Raw genomic sequence first — 19,040 nt, 5'->3', positions numbered from 1 at the left:
CCCCCTTGCCTCTCTACATCTACAAAGCCTGGCTGTCCAACTTCAAAGCACAGAGTGGGAACTGACCAAGTTGTGTTGGCCCATAACTCTTTACAGCATTTACAACAGTGTTTTACGAAATGGAGTATCGTGAGATGGACACAGTATATTTCTTTTCTCAGTTCCTTCGGAGCAGATTACAGAGATCTGGACATTGAACTTGGTGCACTTGTAAATTACTTCTGGGTATTATGTGGTCAGGTTCTGTCCTTGCGCCCATAACATTTTTTTTTTCTCCTTTAAATTCAGCTTAATTCCATGGATATGTACAGATACATTCATGATTCATTTAGGATAGGTCCAATGTCTTAAAGTGTTAGTGTGGAAAGCGAAGATGCTGATTTTACACAGTACACTCAAGCTTTTTGGTACATGACAGATATCAAATTTTAGGATGTTTTGCTAGTACAAAATTCAAAATGACATGAGCCAAGACAGAAATAATTGTAACACAGTCTACATCTACAGGACAGCAGCTTCTTGCTGCATCTATAAAAATGTCCACACTACTCATTTTGCCCTCCATTAGTATCAGGCTTTTGTTAAATAGAACTACTTGCTTCCCTAATGTCAGACTCTTATATTTGGAGGACCGAGTCTCCGTGTTTCAGGAGATGTCATCTTCCAACTTGACAGTCCCCATGCCTCTGTCCCCTTGCCCCAACATTACCACAAAAGTGTGTATACCCACGCAGTAAAAGTAAGATTTTATTTGTTGATTAAAAGTACAGTGTGCTCATGCAAACTCTGACTGAAATGTTCTATGTAGTATTTTTGTTGACCATATTTAATTCTGTGAGACAATCTACAACGAGTATGATTTTTTTCAAGGATTTATTTATTTATGGGACACCTGGGTGGCTCAGTTGTTTAAGTGTCTGCCTTTGGCTCAAGTCATGATCCTGGAGTTCTGGGATCAAGCCCCATGTTGGGCTCCCCGCTCAGTGGGGACCCTGCTTCTCTCCCTCCCTCTGCTTGTGCTCTCTCTTGCTGTCTCCCTCTCTCTAAAATAAATAAATAAATCTTTAAAAAAGTATTTATTTTAGAGAGTGAGAGAAAGAGAGAGCACGAATGGGGGTAGAGGGAGAAGGAGAAAATCCTCAAGCAGACTCCACGGTGAGCATGGAGCCTGATAAAGGGCTCTATTCCAGGACCCTGAGGTCATGACCTGAGCCTAAACCAAGAGTCAGACACTTAACTGCCTGAGCCACCCAGATGCCTCTGAGTATGAATTCTTAACTTCTTTATCTCTCCTCATCTCACTGTTCTGATCAGTATTATCTTGTTCATTTCCATGGATCCATGGATGACAGAAAGGGAATCAAGGAGGAGAAAGAATTCCTGAGCTCTGGATTTTTAAAAAAAACTGATCCATTACATGCTTAAAAGATGATAGTATTTTGTACATGTATATATTTTATGTATGTATATGTATATATTTTAAAATACCACATATAATCCAGTGTATACCTGATCAGCCCCTTGCTTTTTGTTTTTTTTTCCACTGAGTATTTTATACTGGAATGAGATTCATTTTAATACATGCAGGGCCTTACTTAAAAACAACAACTCTGTGCTACGGAGTTGGTTTAATAACCTCCCATTCTCACACTTCCCATTGCAACCTCCAGCCACCATGTTTGTTTCTCATCAATGCTTCACTACTTGGCATTTCCCCAACACATCAGACTGCTTCCAGTCCCCTGCTTGCTGCTGGCAGTGCTTTTCTGCACTGAGCACCGAACACATTTCTACTCATCTTTTAAAACCTATTCACACATCATCAGTCTTAGGCAAGCATCTTCCCTCTGCTTCCAGAATTAATCACCTTATTTGCATGCCTGCTACCGTGTACACATTTCTGTTACTGCCCAAATAGCGATTTATTATAATTATGCGTGCACATGTTTGACTTCCCTATTGGACTCCGAGTTCCTGGTGGGTTGGGATTGGAACTTATTTGTTTCCCCATCTTTAATGCTAAGTAGACTATCTCTGTCATCTAGACCCTTAACTAATGTTTGCTAAATGTCACAGGAGACCGTTCTAAGTGAATTTGGCTGTATTTAAAAGAGAAAAACATTTGTGGCTCAGAGTCAATGGTTAGTTTTAGATCTTTAGGAGACAGTGGGGACCTTTGTGGTAAAAAAGGCCCTTTGGAGAGATGGTGACATCAGCTTGTCTTCCTGCCTACTCTGTATGAGTTTTGGCATTTTGTTTTCTCCATCATTCTTCAGCTTGTTTGTATTGCAGTGTTGAAGGTTTTGCTAAGTGAATCAAAAATTTCAAGTTACAAGGAAATAAAGTTGATAGAAGGCACAGTATGGATACCAAAGCAAAAAATCTTGGGTAAGAAAGAAAGGACAACCAAAAAAAGTTTAAGAGACCTTGAAATATTTATGTGTAATGAAGTTTCAAAAGGAACATGTGTCTAAATGAGATTATCCAGGGGGAAATTCTTGCTCCAAATATGCTGAATTACCATTAATCCTATTGGCAGAAATCATTTATTTCTGCTCTTGAAATTTGTGTCAAAGACTCATTTCTAGTTTTTAGTATAACTATTGTCTAAACTTCTAGCATTTCAAAACAATCCTCTGAATTCACTGATTTTTTAAAATCATAGATTATAGAAAAATAAATTCTCAACTTAAAAAGAAATTCACTTTAAAAGGCCAAGCTTGATTTTTTTTTTTTTAAAGTAGTTTACGTGATGCAAAAAATCACCTTCAGATTAAATAACATTCCTGGTAATTGAATAGAAATTTCTCCCAAATGAAAGCATTTTAAAGTCAAATTTGTAGTTATGGCTATAGCAACAAAAAGGAATTTATAACTATTATATTAATGGATGACTCAATGTTTTAGATTTATAATCAGATGGAAGGATAATTTCATTTAGTATGAACCCAGTGCTCTCTCCTGATATCCCTCTTAGTCTTGTTCAAAGCCCTCTCTTAGAGATAATTTATGTGGCAGTACTGTCTTTCAGTTTTTGTATATGATACAAGATTGAAAAAAGTACAGAAGAGTAGATGTAAAGTTTTATCACTTCTTCATTTTTTAAGGAACTCACCTCTGTTCCCAGAAAGCAAGCAAGCACAGATATATCTTTAATGTTTTTACCATATATTACTGTCTTTGCTCATACTTCACAGTGGCCACATACTGTATACTGTATTGTTCTGCTTTCACTTTTTTGCTCTTGAGAGTGCAGATCTTTTCCTAATAGGTGCAAGCAAGCTGTTTATTTCCAAAAATTCCTTAGATTCCAATCCTTGGTTCTATTACAATTTCTCTTAGTCTTCTATGGGTGAACTTTTGGATTGTTTGCAATCTTTTGCTTGTAGCAAATATAATGTAAATTCATCACTTGGCATTAGTGGGAGTAGGAATGTAATTACTGAGTCAAGGAACATGTAATTTTCAATTCTGATAGATAAAGCAAAATTGTTCCCCACAGAGGATATACCAGATTAATATTCCTCCCAGCCATAAATAAGAGTGCCTATTGTCCATATCATTATCAATTGGGTGTGTTATAAACTTTTTAAATCTCAGTAACCTGGGTTGTAAAAACTCTACTTCATTATGCTCTTAATATATAATTCTTTATAAAGAAGTCAGGCATTTTCATCCAAACAGAGCCATTTGTGTTCCTTTTTTCATATTATTTATTAGCCATTAAAATAGACATAGCTTTATTGAGAGATAATTTATATGCTCTACAATTTTCCCCATTGTAAATGTGTAATTCAATTCAATGATTTTTTAAAAAGATTTTATTTATTTATTTGAGAGAAATAGAGAGCAAAAACACAAGTGGGGAGAGGAGCAGAGAGAGGAACAGACACCCGACAGAGTAGGGAGCCCGATGCGGTCCTCAGTTCCAGGATCCTGAGATCATGACATGAGCTGAAAGCAGATACCTTCCCAAGTGACACACCCAGGCAATGCTCAATACAATGATTTTTTTTTTTTTATTTGCTGTTCTACCAACACTGTCACAGTCCAGTTCTAGAACATATGTAGTACCTCACAATGTCTTCTTCTGACCATTTGCAGGAAATTCTCTATCCCACACCTGACCTAGGAAATTACTGAAATGCTTTCTTTCTCTTCAAACTTACCTTTTCTGGATATGTCATATAAATGAAATCATATAGTATATCATATAGTTTATCATATAGTAAACCATATAATATATCATCTTTTGGATCAGGTCTCTTTTAGTTATTATAAAGTTTTAGGGATTCATCTAAGCTGTAGGATGTATCAGTACTTTGTTCCTTTTTATTGCTGAATAGTATTCTGTGGTATGGATATGCCACTTTTATTTATTCATCATTTGGTGGACATTTGGATAGTTTCCCATTTTGGCTATTATGAGTAATACTCCAATCAAAATTCACTTACAAATAGTTGTGTGGACATATGTTTTCATTTCTTTTGGATGGGTTCCGAGAAGTGAAATTGCTGGGTCATGTGGTAGGTCAATGTTTCACTTTGTGAGAAACTACCAAATTATTTTGCAATGTGGCTGTCCCATTTTACCTTCCCACTAACAATCAAGAAGTGTTCCAGTTTCTCCACATCTTTGCCTGCACTTTGGACTATCATTTTTTCTGAGTGCTCCATTCTAGTAGGTGTTAATATCTCATTGTGATTTTAATTGTATTTGTTATTTTAATTACTTTGTATTTCCCAAATGACTAATGAAACTGAACATATCTTCATATGCATATGGATCATTTGTTTATTTTTTGTGTACTATCTATTTAAATATGTTGTCCATTATTTCTAAGAAGTTGTCCATTTTATCTCATTTGTTTTTGTTTTTTTTTTTAGCACAGTTGTTTTTAAGTTATCTTATAATCTTTTAAGTTTCTGTAGATACGGTAGTGATGTTTCTTCTTTCATTCTGAAATTGAGTAACTTGTGTTCTCAGTCTTTTTTTCCCCTCAATTGGTTCAATTAAAGATTTATCAATTTTGTTGATCTTTTGAAAGAACGAATTTTAGTTTTATTTTTTTTTCCTCTTGTTTTTATTTTCTATTTCATTGGCTTCTGTTCTATATCATTTCCTTTCTTCTCTTTGGATTGGGTTTAGTTTGTTCTTCTCTTGTTAGCCATTTAAAGTAGAAACATAGATTATTGGTTTGAGAGCTTTTTTCTTTTCTGATATATGCCCTTAAAGCTGTGAATTTCTCTTTAAGTACTATTCTAGTTGCATGACAGAAATTTTGGTACAGTGTGTTTGGTTTTCATTCAGTGCAAAATTATTTCCAACTTTACCTTCTGATTTCTTCTATGACCTGAATTTGGTAGCTCGTGTCCTCTATCTATCCACTTTTTATTGTTTAGTCTAGTTAAGATTTGCCTTGTCAGTCTTCCCAAAGAACTAACTTTTAGTTTTATTGTTCCTTTATTTGTGGTTGTGGTTGTTGTTTTGTTTTGTCTTTTAATTTAGCAGTGTGATGTTTAATACTCAGGTAATTGGGCATTTCCCAGATTTTTTTCTGTTTTGATTTCTAAATTAATTCCACTGTGACTGAAAATATAGCTTGATTTCCATATTTTAATTTACTGAGATTTGTTTTATGGCCTACCATATGGTTTCATCCTAGACAATAATCCGTATACCCTTGAAAAGTCCATGTGTTTTGCATTAGTTGGGTGAATGTTCTATGTAAGTTAGTTAATCTGAGTTGGTTGATAGTGTCATTCAAGTCTTCTGTACCCTTGCTATTTCTTGTAAAGTAGTTCAATCAGTTATTGGCTCTTGGATATTGAAATCTCTGTCACTGTTGAATTGCCTACTTCTTTATTCCTCTTTTCTTCTATTGACTTCTTTTTAAAGGGAATATTTTTAGTGAACCATTTGAAATTCTCTTGATTTTTTAAAACTATCTAAAAAATTCTCTCAATGGTTTCTGTGGGAATTATCAAATACATTTTAATTCATCGCAACCTCCTGAAGATTAATATTAACTTAATTTTGGTAAAATCATAAACTTTGCTCCAATGTAGCTCTATGCTTTTTCCCTTCTTTGTGTTATTATTGTTACATATATTACATCTGTTGTTATCAATTGAATAATACAATGTTATATTTGTTGCTTTATATAATCATGTCTTTTAAAGAAATTAAGGGAAAAGATGTGAAAAAAATGTATATGCTTTTAAAGTGTTTTGTATTTGCCTGCATTTCCAGTTCTTCATTTCTTCTTCTGTATTTGAGTTACCATCTGTGTCATTTCAGGCCAAAAGGTTTCCTTTTAATGTTTTAAATGTTCTTTTCCACTCTTCCCAAGAGCTCCAAACCTATGAGTTAGCTCATTAAGAGCCTCTCACCAAGGGTAAAGAGACTTTGCCAAGAAGGCAGGCCCATACTTAACCTGGAAATAAAGGTGTCTTCCCTATATTTAGGGGGGGTTTGATTATGACCAGATGAGAGAAAATTTAATTCAAGTATAAGTAAGATCCTGACCAACAACCTATATCCTAGGTTTGGGAATTGCTCAATTCAATGAGAATCTTAACACATCCAAGATGGGCATATTCTTGTTTACATAACTTGTTTTAAGAAAAGAAATAATCTCTGCAATTGCTGATTTGCCCCATTGGGTAAATACAGGGCCAAATTTATTGGCCCGACTTGTACTGTAGGTCAGAATTTCAAACCAATGATTATATTTCCTGCCAAAGCCATATATTTGAAAAAGCATACCTTGAAATTTATGCCTATGTGAAGGTTTGAACTAAATTATGTAATAACCAGGGGGAGACAACAAATTCAACAAAGACAATTTAAAACAAAATCTAATAGTGTGCTACTTCATTTTTGCATTGTTTACAATAAATAAAGCTGAGAATAAAAAGAGGAAAGGACAATTGTCCTAATAAGACACAAGACTGATTTTTGTAATAGACTTTACTCTTTTTTTGTTGTTTAAGCTTTTATTTTATTTATTTATTTATTTATTTATTTATTTATTATTTGACAGAGAGATAGAGAGATCACAAGTAGGCAGAGAGGCAGGCAGAGAGACGGGGAAGCAGGCTCCCCACTGAGCAGAGATCCCGATGCGGGCTTGATCCCAGGACTCTGAGATCATGACCTGAGCCAAAGGCAGATGCGGGCTTGATCCCAGGACTCTGAGATCATGACCTGAGCCAAAGACAGAGGCTTAAACCATTGAGCCACCCATGTGCTCCTGCAATAGACTTTACTCTTAAAAAGAAACATTCTGCCCCAGATTAAGTTGTGGCTCTACTATGATGTGGTATTATCCATGGATCCCTTGCTTGGTACTCACATTATTTGAGTACTGATTCTATTATTAGTCATTCTGAATATTGTCATTACTGTTACCAAGGCACACAAAGACTTTTTTTTTTTAAATTTCAGAGGTTTTGTTTTAAATCTTTTGCTCTATATTTTTCTTGATGACAATTTATTTCTCTGAAATTTATATTCTTCTCTTCTATTTTCTGAGAAATGTCATGAAGTATTTTATTTCTGCTAACTTTTCCATGATGTTGAAAGCTGCAAAGATTTGTGAAGCTGAAATAAATTCCTCCTTAATCATTTTCGACATTTCTTTAATAACACGTATATGTAATTTCTCAGTTCCGTTGATTCATTGTACTTTAGAAATACTCCTTTAAGGTTAGTGGATGTTAGTCTCATTTTGTGGTAGGAGAAAAGAGCACAGAGGAGTTTGACAGCTATTTTAAGACAATGGGAGAATTTTGTGAGTATGTGGGGTGAGCTTAATAAAGGTTTTTCATGCATTCTGCTGTTATGTGAGGAGGCAAGTCTACCAAAAATGGTGACTCGTGGGTTGACAATTTTTACTACTTGAGGAAGTTTCTTTAGGAGCCATGGGGCTGGAGACAGAGTTTTAGAGGGCACAGCACCTTCTCTTTTCCTAGGACTCTTGTGGGACTTTGCACTAAGATTTCCCCAGAGTCAATATAGTACCCTGAGAATCATCAGTGACTATATAAAGTGATTCATCTCTATCCATCTCAACATCACATTGTCCTATGGTAATATTATTACAGAAGTTAACCTACAGAAGAGTTAATTCCATTAGCGTACTATTTGAAATAGGCTACTTAAGAACACTGATCCCATGTCATTATCAAATCTGCATCATTAAACAAAAGATACATTTAGCAGGGGAGATGAAATTGGGTGGACATGATATATTGCCTCATGGGACTTAGTAAATATTCATTTGTAGAATGTTCCATTATTGCTAAGGATGGTATAGCTAGAAGGGCATTGGTTGGCTTCCAATCTGGAAAAATGCCAGACTATTGATGAGCTCCCCCCTCCCCAAACAAAAGACATTCATTCAGCAAGTATTTATTGAGTTTCTGTTATGTGTATTAAGCACCATGTACAAGGCCACATCAAAAACAAAATATTAACTAGTCAAAACCTATTTTCTCATAAAGCTTTCAGACTCGTGGGGGAGATAGATAATAAAATAATGACAAAGAAATGTATGTGATATAAAAAGTTGTGTAATTGTGTGAAACAAAGACCACTGGTCTGGAGGCTAAGGGAAGATTCCACCGGACACCGATGAGGGGTCTGTGTGGAGGCAATTGATTAAGAAGGAGGGAGTATGTGCATAGGCTTCATGGCAGAATGAGCATTACTTGTCCCAGGAACCCAAAACAAGACTAAATGGCAAGGCAGCAAGTATAAGAAACAGAAATGCAAGGTGTGAGACCAGAAAGGGAAGAAGAGGCCAGATCAAGAAGGATACCAAGGGATAAAGAAGAGCTCAGGCTTTTGGAGCACACCCAACATCAACATTCAGGAAAATAGATTCAGTTCTGAATCACCAATTAGGTAGGCAAATTCTTAGATCAAGTGTTTTTCAATAATCGAGACTCCCTCTCTTAGAGAAGTAATAAAATAAGTGATTTGTGCATTACTGCATATGGCTAAAGAAATACTCCTAATATCCACAGCAGGGAAAGAAAAAAGAACACTTTTGCCTTTTAGTGTGGCACTGTATTATCCGTTTCTGAATGCAAAGCTAATTATTTGTCAAATTAAAGCCTATTTTTACCAGTAATATTATTACCACTTGGAAATAATCGATTGCCTTGGTTTGCAGGGCTCTGGTGTAACAGTGGAGAATGCAATTTTTCAGATTCAAAGGGCTTATAAAAAAGGTATAGTTTGGTAGGTTTAGCATTAGCTTTAAAAGTAGAAATATGAACAGAACAAATAAAGAATTTGTCTTTTGTTCTTTCCTGTTGTAGTTTTCTAGCAGTGATATGAGAAATGTCTGAATGGTTATATTCTAGTACGCACAGTTTAATGATGTCCTCTTGGTCATTTTTTACTTTCTGCTATTTTTTTCTGACTCAGATAAAATAGCAAAGAAACAAATATAGCTTAAAATACTGCATCATTACGTAGCAATTTTCCTGATATTTTAAAAAATTTTTTGGTATCTTTCATGTTAAGGTAAAATTTATCCTTCACCTCTCCCTTAGGGAAGGTAAGGAGAAGCCTTCTTTTCTCCATTCCCACCCTGAATGCTACGCTTGGAAGATTGACTTCACAGATAATGGTAGATCAAACGTGAAATCTCAGGCCCCTTTGAGGAAGCCCTTGCTGGGTGCAAGATCACATGTTGAATCTGGGTGGAGAATGAACCACGTCTTTGTTGAGTGAACATTCCTCTTTGAAAGTCTGTGACTGGACAGAATTTCTATTATGGTGAACCATGTCCCAGTGGATTTCGTTCTGACACTTTGAAGGCTTCTGTGCATTTCTGGGGTGGTGTTTTCATGTGTTCCTTTTGTGGGTCATGTATCTCTTCCAGGAGAGATGGGGGGCACTGATCCAAGGGTGACATGTGACAAAGACCAATGATGAATCTGGCTGAGCACAATGGAGATCAGGCCTCATCCTTGCATTCACCAGCCCCCTAAACCACTCCCCAACTCTGCCATTGTAATGCACTGATTTTCTTCATATTATTAACTGAGGAACCTCATTTTCTGTTCTCAAATCCTGTGTACTATGCCCCTATATTCGTCACTGTGCCCTCACTTTAAATACAATTTTTGAGCACATGTCCTGTGCCATGCGCTCTGACAAGATTTTATACACGTTCTCATTCAATGGCCTCAATAACCCCCCAAGACCATGTGATTATCCTGATTTTAGAACTAAGGAAATGGAAATAGTTGGGCAGTGAAGAGGAAATAGGAGAATCCAGATATGAATTCAGGCAGGCCAAGTTCAAGGACGAAGCTCTTTACCACTTGACAATATTACCATAGCAAGTAAACTCTCTCGTCTGTATCACCAATTAATGCTTTCTGAACATCCTAGCTTTTACTTCACAGAAGAATAGAAATCAGCATGAAATCACTTAGAAACTCACATCTGGACCTCTTCCTTGGATACAAGGGGAAAGGGCTGACGTGAAAAATGGCACCTGTTTCTAATTTATTGTTTTCATAGAATAAGAAAAGTGCAGAGGAGAGAAGTGTTTTAGAAAGGCTACTGAAAGGAATTTTTGAGATTTAACACCAAACGTCGGTGTGATTTGTCCTTCCTCCAATGCTGAGATATTGTACTGAAGTAAACTGAGAGGAAAAAGAGGGTGCTGCCTTTCACACTGAATAGATGTAATGTGGGGCCATTATGATGGAGGATCTGGGTGGGCAGGGTCACAGGATGGAGTGGGGGGACGGTGGGGGGCTGGGATGCAGAATTGGGGCAGGGGTGGAGGGGTGAGGAGGTGGGGGAGTGGCGTGGGGGTGGGGAAGAGGAGGACTGGGATCCCGGCTCAGTTTTGCTCCTCCGCAGGACAGCCTTGAACAGTTCAAGAGCTGCCTCTGTGGCATGCTGTCAGGTGAGGGAAAGAAAAACAATGAAGCTGCCAAACAGCCCTCTCTGTTCCAGCCCAGCTCTTGAGGCCCTTCTAAGCCTATAAGTCTATTAAATGTAAAAGTAGAAAGGACAACCATTTGAACCCATTTTGGGTCAACGAATGACTACAGGCCAGATCTGGTAAACAAAAGGTAGACGGAACAGAAGTGTCCCTGTTGTTGACTACATAAATCCTTTTCCATATGCATGCACAATTTTTTTTTTAAAGATTTTATTTATTTGTCAGAGAGATAGAGAGAGCACAGGCAGGCAGAGAGGCAGGCAGAGGCAGAGGGAGAAGCAGGCTCCCTGCGGAGCAAGAAGCCTGATGTGGGACTTGATCCCAGGATGCTGGGATCATGACCTGAGCCGAAGGCAGCCGCTTAACCGACTGAGCCACCCAGGCACCCCTGCATGCACAATGGAAATAAACTTATTTTTAAAAAAATTAGCATCGATCATTTTGGAAGAAGTTTGGACACAGAAGAGCCCTGCCTGATATAGAGAGAGTGACAGGGGCTCACTGTAGCTCATGAGGAAAAAAACCATGGTTGTCACTGGTGATGTGCCTGCTGCCTGCTCTGAATGTCCCTCCTATTATCGCCCGAAAGCACTCATCTGTGATTTCAAATATCATTAAGATTTCCATGGTAAATTAGCTTCCAATTATCCCTGGTCTGTCTGAGGCCACAGCATTTCTGCTCAAACAGGACTGCCAGCACACTCTGATGGGACAAAATGCAGCCAAGCCATTGAAAGTAGCGTGGTTATCTTTGTCTTTTTTAGAAGAAAAACGTAAAGATGGCAGAGGCTCTATAGAGTTTATATGACTGTTTCTGGCTTGTGCCCCAGAGAGTGCTGTTTGGTGTTGTTCATGATTTTCATTGAGGATCTCTGGACTCCAGACCTCCCCAGTGAAGTCATGTTTTGATCTGATTGGTGTTTAAAGCCCATGCTGTTCTGTGAAGAATAAGGCCCAAGATATCTCAGGCCCACTGTCCTAGTGAGTTTTCTCTGGTTTCTTTCAAGTAACCGAATGCAGCTTCATGCCTCCAGCACAAAGAATCATCAGTGATTTTAAGCTTGTTTCATGGGTGGCAGCAGGAAAACATCACAACACTGTCTTAGGACAGCTGTATTGATCTGCCTCATTTCACTCAGCTTTCCCGCCATGTTGTAGAACATTTAGAGAGCCGAGCTACAGGAGACCTACCTGCATCCAGGCTCTTTGCTTTGTTATTCAAATAAAAGAAAAATCAAGTCTAGGGTTGCCCCATATTGGGCTGGCCCAGATTTTGTGTTTCATCACAATTTTATGTGCTCCAGAGAATGAGTGAATATAAATACATTCGTTAACAATGAGGCAGATTGTCACAAGCAAGAAAAGTGAAAGAGAGGGAAGATTGGAAGGGAGGAAGAATAAAGGCATTTTGTCAGTGTACAATAGAAACGAACAAGCGTGGTGCTGTCATTGTAAGAGACTCATAGACCTACCCTAACAAGTTTATTGTCAGTGTGTTTTAAGGACTGGATTTGAAATTTTACACAAAAATCTTATAGCACATTTCAATAATTACATTCATTATTAAAAGTAGAATTTGTTTTTTTCACACATACTGGAAAACTAACATCACTGTGTATACTTTTGGAATATGTACCTGTATATTTAGAATTTGTGATGAGTTAAACAGGGGCTGATCTGAAATTTTGCTCACCACCGGGGACAAATAGATTCCTTATTCTGTATATAAGCTTTTGAGGATTATTTATTTTTTCCATTGGCCCAAGATTGCTAACAATATTCTGAGGAAATGAATGTGTTTGTGTGGGCTGATTTGTAGTGAATGATCCATTTGTCATCATTCTGGGTGATGAGGTGCTGAAAAAATGTGTAGAAAAGAAGTGAAATCAAAAAAAGAAAAAGGAGTAGAAATGAGTCAGCTATTAGCAATCCGCAGATGTAAGAAAGCCGTGAAGACCTCTGTTCTGTAAGAATTACTTAGGATTATGGTTTGCAGTGTTACAGGCTCTAGAGTTGGGGAGGGAAGAAAAACATGCATATTTGGGCATTTCCTACCATCAGGCTGCTATGTATATATCTTCTCATTTAATTTTATCATCTGACCATGAGAAGTAGCATTTTCTAAATCCTATTTCATAGGACATGACTTAAGCAGATTATGTAGATTTCTATGAGTTGCACGATGAAGGGTGGGGAGGTAGGATTCGAACTCAGGTCTGTCTGACTTCAGTTCTTTGTTTTTGTGGCAGAAAGTATTTTCTGAAGGTGGCCACAATATTATCTCCAATTTCACTGGCTCTTCTACAGTGTGACCTTGCCAATCACCCATCAAAAGATGGTGTCTATTTCCCATCCCCTTGAATCTAAGCTGGCCCATAACTCACTTGTTGCTATTAAAGTATGGCGGAAGTGACACTGCATGACTTCCAAGGCTAGATCAGAAAAGGCCCAAAGGCCATGCAGCTTCTGCCTGATTCTGTTGAGACATGGGGAAGGCCCGTTGCTATGGTAGAATTTTCATTACCCTGAAACTGCCATGTTGGAAAAACCATCTTAGAAGTTCCTGTCAATGGTCCTAGTTGAGGCCAGCCTTCTAGCCATCCTCGCCAAGGCATACATGCAGCATGTGAAGCCATTTTGGATTCTCCAGACCACCACAGCCACCCCCCACCGTGTGCCACCAAGTGACCTCAGTCAATATTTCAAGAAACAGAATAGCTAGCCACGTCCCGCCCATATTCCTGACCCACAGAATCATGAAAGATAACATATTTGGGGTAGTTTGTTACATGGCTGTGTTAATTGACCACCTGATAACCATATGGTTACCCTTTGCCCTTAGGCAAGACCAACAGAGAAACGACCTGTATCTGAGTGATGGTGAGAACTTTGACAGACTGATTTGAGGCTAGTTAGAAACTGGTTGAAAGTGATGAAAAGACAGAGTTTTCATCAGGCTAGGTAGAGAAGGACTTGGGCTGAGAACAAACTGGTAGGAAAATCTGAACTAACAACTAAAGATAATTAACAGATAAGATATATCTTTGCAATAACTCCAAATCCCGTCTCCATTCCCTTGTCCCCTTCAGCAATCTTCAATTCTAGAGTTACACATTTACTTAAAATCAACTCCATCATTTTACCCTTTACTTTAAAATACCGCTCACTCACTTATGTCTACAGAAGATAGACTAGATTTCTCACTTTACCAGATAAGACTGTTCAGTCCAGTATAAAAGCTAAGAGTCAGGGGGTTGGAATCAGAAAGACTTGGGGGGTTGGTTAAATTTCTCATGAGAAAGTCTTGTTGTCTATCAGTGTTTTTGTGTGGTCTATTTCTGGATATGTAACATCTAATATGACCAAGATAATGTTCTCTGGAATAATGTGATTCTTTGATAGCAGGCATCCTTATAGACAAATAACTCGTGTTGATGCTTCATAAATTTTTTTAATTTCTCAGTGAATTTCACTATTGGCCACCCTTTCCACAGATAATTTAAGGCTTATCTGAGATCCTGAAAAGTTTATACCATTTACTCAACCAAAAAAGTATCAGAGAGGTGTCTGTATATTAAAGTTGCTAGAGGAAGGGCCCTAGATGATTCAGGGTTAAATTTCTCTCCCAAGTCCATGGACAATTGCATGATCCAAAGCACCTGGGAAAGTCTTCAGGCTTGCAAATGCTGTCACGTAATTAAGAGTGGGGAATCCCCCCCTCCATCGCCATTATTAGACACAGTGATTGGTAGAGATTTAAAAGCCAATTATAGGGTTTGTCAGGGACTTCCTCATGATCACCACAACAGAAAATCCATTTGTGTCCCACTGTACTTGGTAAGTGACCTTGTGGGAAAAGAGGTGGCAGCTACAGTGCTAATAGTACTTTGTGACTAAGCTCAGTGCCAATATAATATGGCAAAATATTAGCGATAAGGAATTATGGATTTATCGGATGCTGGGGCAGGAATGTACCACTTTAGAGACTATTTGGAGCACATGCTCAAGGTTAACACCACAGATTTCTGAAGAGACCATATCAGAGGATGTCAACCCAAGAAAGTCTGTCTGGGCTTATTAGCTTGCTATTCACCTCACTTCTTTTCCAACCCCCATCATCTATAATTTTAAGTGAATTTTTCATATCTGATTTATTATCCTCAATCATTTGTGAATTTGGTCTCTTCTTTTAATTGACTTAGAGATGACTTTGTCCCATGTTTTACTTTTCTTTCACCATATGCCAGGTTCCAAGAGGCCAGCATATCATTTGAGAGCTTTGTCTTTGGCCTAGATCACTTGGGTTTGATCTAAGACTTGGTTTTTGTTTTACCCTCAGGGGCAAATTATTCACCTTCTCTGAGTATCATTTTGCATTGCTCAAAAAGTGATGTTAATAAATGTACTTGCACAGGGCTTATTATGGGAGTTAAAAATATTGTTTATAATATGCTATAATCAGCCTCTATTGTCACTCTTGTTGTTTTAAATATGTAATGTTGGCCCCTTTTCTATTTTTAGCTTTGCCATTCTAACTCCGCTGTACCAACGTCAAGGGCTCCCTGCTCATTTCTCTGCTAATTGCCCCAGGATAGGTATAATAAGAATGCTTTAGTGCAAATATACTATTCAATATTCATTAGACTTTTGTACAGGACAGAATAACCTCTCAGAACAGAAAATGGTGGCAGACAATAAAAATCCTACAAAAGAACTAAACTAATTACAAAAAAAATTAAAGTGGTTTCATCACCCATTGAAGAAGAATTGCATGAATTGCTCTTCCTCACATTTCCTGAGGGCAAGGATTATGTCTGCCTTGTTCACTGCAGTATCCTGAGCACCTGAAACTGTCCCATACATAGGATGTCTTCAGTAAATATTTACTAAGGAAGGAAAAAACTGCACATAGGTTAGAAGGTTTGTTCCAATACCAGCAGTATTTTCTAAGAAAACAGCTCAATAACAGCTCTAGAAGATCCTACTCATTTTCCCCTTCCCCCTGCCCCCTCCCTCCCTTCATCTCTCTCTCTTTTTCTTCTTTCTGAGACAGCTGGAAACAATGTGAGCTGTTTACAATTTTTCCTTCAGTTCCCTCTGTGTTGCTTTCACACTCAGGATGTCATCGAAACACAGTGTCAGTCTTGGGATTCTTTTTGAACAGAAGAGGAACCATTGAAATATTTCAGGGGCAACAGAAATTTCAAACTGAAAAGTTTGAGTCTTTGGGTTTGTGATGTAGCATCATTTTTCAAACAGCAATGGAGAAGCTTGGTCAAAGTTGGCACACATGTTTTTCTGGACATAAAGATAGTGCAGCTTTACAGTGGAGATGCTAGAAATAGGTGGAGGACGATAAACATACTCTATTAGAATAAGGACAACAGGCAGAGGAGCCTGGAGAAAAAGAAAGCAGGAAGCATTTTTGCTGGCAAGTTTTATACCAAAATGAGAGACGCCTTTTATCTTGCACAGGAAGTATTCTTATGAACTCTGTTGCAAATAGGCCAGGCTCTGTGGTCTCTTGTCCTGGAGATTTTGGGTAGAATGGTCCTCCATCATCACAGAAATCCTCAAGATCATGGAGTATTTTATGAGGGAAGTGTTAGGACTCCTTCATTATGATTTCTTACAAAAGAATACAGTTTCCCAAGGTGACCCTATGTTGTATAGCTTCAATCTATATCTTAGATTTAGTATCTAGACCATGGCTGTTGGCCTTGCCAGCCTGAGGACAGCTGGATGGTGCGATGTCTCCATGCCTTGGTGACTGTTGACCGGTGCTGACTTTGTGTCATTATAGTTATCCATCCTCCAAAGGTCCTACTGTCCACCCAAGTATCACTGATGACTACTTCTTTAATAGCACAGATTGGTGATGTAGTCATTCTGCTAAGGGCTTCTCTTGAGCCATCACAACTGTCAGTGCCATTAAAGGACTCTGCCAGTAGCTGGACATGTTGGGATTCCATAGTATACTATCCAATAAATCCCAGATTTCGGGTCTGAGTGAGCTGATGTAGCATTGGGGTAGAAACAGTAAAGTCGTCAATTGTCTTTATTTTATTTATGTCTGATTAGTACTGGTGAGGATTACGTGTTTGAAGGATCCTAATAGTTTATCCAATGTCTCAGTCAAAACCGAAGTGAGTCTGAACATTTTCCTCTGTTATTTCCCCCTCTCCTTAGAGTGGTTGGTAGTTCTGGAAGCCTGAGTAGGTATGTTTTGCCATAAATCTAGCTGATGCTGGGGCCCGAAGCACAAGGAAAATGGAAAACCTGTCAGAAAGATGAGGCTCAGAGGCAGAAAGGAAAGCCAGAAAGTCTCCCAGCTGGGCAGGTCTGGCCCCAGGGACTAACAGGTCTGCAGCCGGAATGCTTCAGTTTGAATCCCGACTCTGTGCTTAGTCGTGCGGTTTTTGTAGTATTATGAACCCGTCTTTACCTGGGGTTGCTGCATTCAAGGAGAAAATAGCAAATTCAGTGATATGTATGTACTTCACATACATGTTAGTGTTATTTTTACTATTATTTTCATGACTGCACCGAGAGATACAACCAGGGCCTTGAGGTTTATCTCTGGCCCTGTTGCTACTCAGGTGGGGTCCAACAACCAGCCCCCTTGCCCGGGTATTTGTTAGAAATGCAGACTGTCAGGCCTTATCCATCCTCTCGGTTCAAAATCTGCATTTTCACAAGGCCCTCTGGGTGATTCAAGTGCATAGTGAAGTTCGAAGAGCCCTGGTCTGGCTCATAGGACTGCAGGTAAAGCAAGGGGAAGGGTGTGAGTGGAGGTTAAAGGATGGAGATCAGTGTCACGAGGAGACTTCACTGGCTTATTTTCACCCGTGGACAGGAGGGGGCAGAAGGGATGGTTTGCCCTGGTTTTCCTGCAGGGAGAGGAACACGGAAATGAGAGAACTTAGAGCAAATACTAGATAAAATAAAAGGCTCTGGGAATTGCAATCCTAGGGGAGGGGACAGATCTCAAAGCCTCGAGTACTCTCCCAGCATCCAGTTTGAGACTTGAGCTGATCAGGTGCCAGGAGGGAAGTCATCCTTGATTGTTTACCAAGCATCCTTGAGAAATTTTTTTTTTTTTTTTTTTTAACTTTGTGTCTTGCATCTCCACCTTCTTACTCTGAGCTGAATTCACTAAAGGATTCATGATGAGAGAAGAGACGGCACTGTGTAGGAAAATGATCTTTCCCACTGCAAAATATATCCCTGCCAGAAAGGGAAAAAGCTGCAGCACTTAATTAAAGAACATTAGAAAGTTAGCAAAATATTAACATTGAACCATGGCCTCCGCCTCTCACTTTTTTTGCTTGTGAATCCCACAGAGGAGGAATGACAGCAGGAAAGGCAGTCTGAATCTTCTTTTCCAACCTGCCCCCAGTCCTCTGAAGAAAGACATTGTTCAACAAATTAAACAGGTAAACAAGATTTTAAGAAGAATGTTTAAACTGCTTAATAGAACAAATTGTTTTTTAACGCCCTTAAGCAGCTGTTGGAATCATTGATTTACATACACATAATGAATATGCTAATTGCAAATCTTTCTCACCTCATCATTAAAAATAGGTCTCCCTTGGGACTTCTAAAAGACAGCTCATTGTTATTCTGGTTGTAGTTACTGTATATACTTGGGCGCACTCATTTATGTATCTTTACAATATATATGTTTTTGCTAATTGAGTATGTCTTCCATACTCAAAAACTTGAGTCTGTGAAATTCTGCTATATGTAAACATGTAGGAACTTGCAAATATATTTTAAAATCCATTGTCCTGCAAGATAATATAAGCAGCGCATGACTTTTTCACTAGTTTTCTCACATTTACCTAGTTTATCTGAGATTTAATGTATCCTATGGAAGGAAACAGAGTCCAGGTAATTATAGTATTATAGTATTATAGGTCATCATTTCAATTATTGCTGATGTTCCTAGACATTCAGGGTATGATTATTTTTAAGTATAACCCATTTCTTTTGAATCCTGAAACCGTGGGCTTTATTAATCTGCATGGCTCATTTGCATTAATATGAATGGAAATATTG

Source organism: Mustela erminea, chromosome 1, assembly GCF_009829155.1.
Source record: "Mustela erminea isolate mMusErm1 chromosome 1, mMusErm1.Pri, whole genome shotgun sequence".
NCBI classification, from domain to species: Eukaryota; Metazoa; Chordata; class Mammalia; order Carnivora; family Mustelidae; genus Mustela; species Mustela erminea.
Note: the sequence above shows the minus strand (reverse complement) of the source record.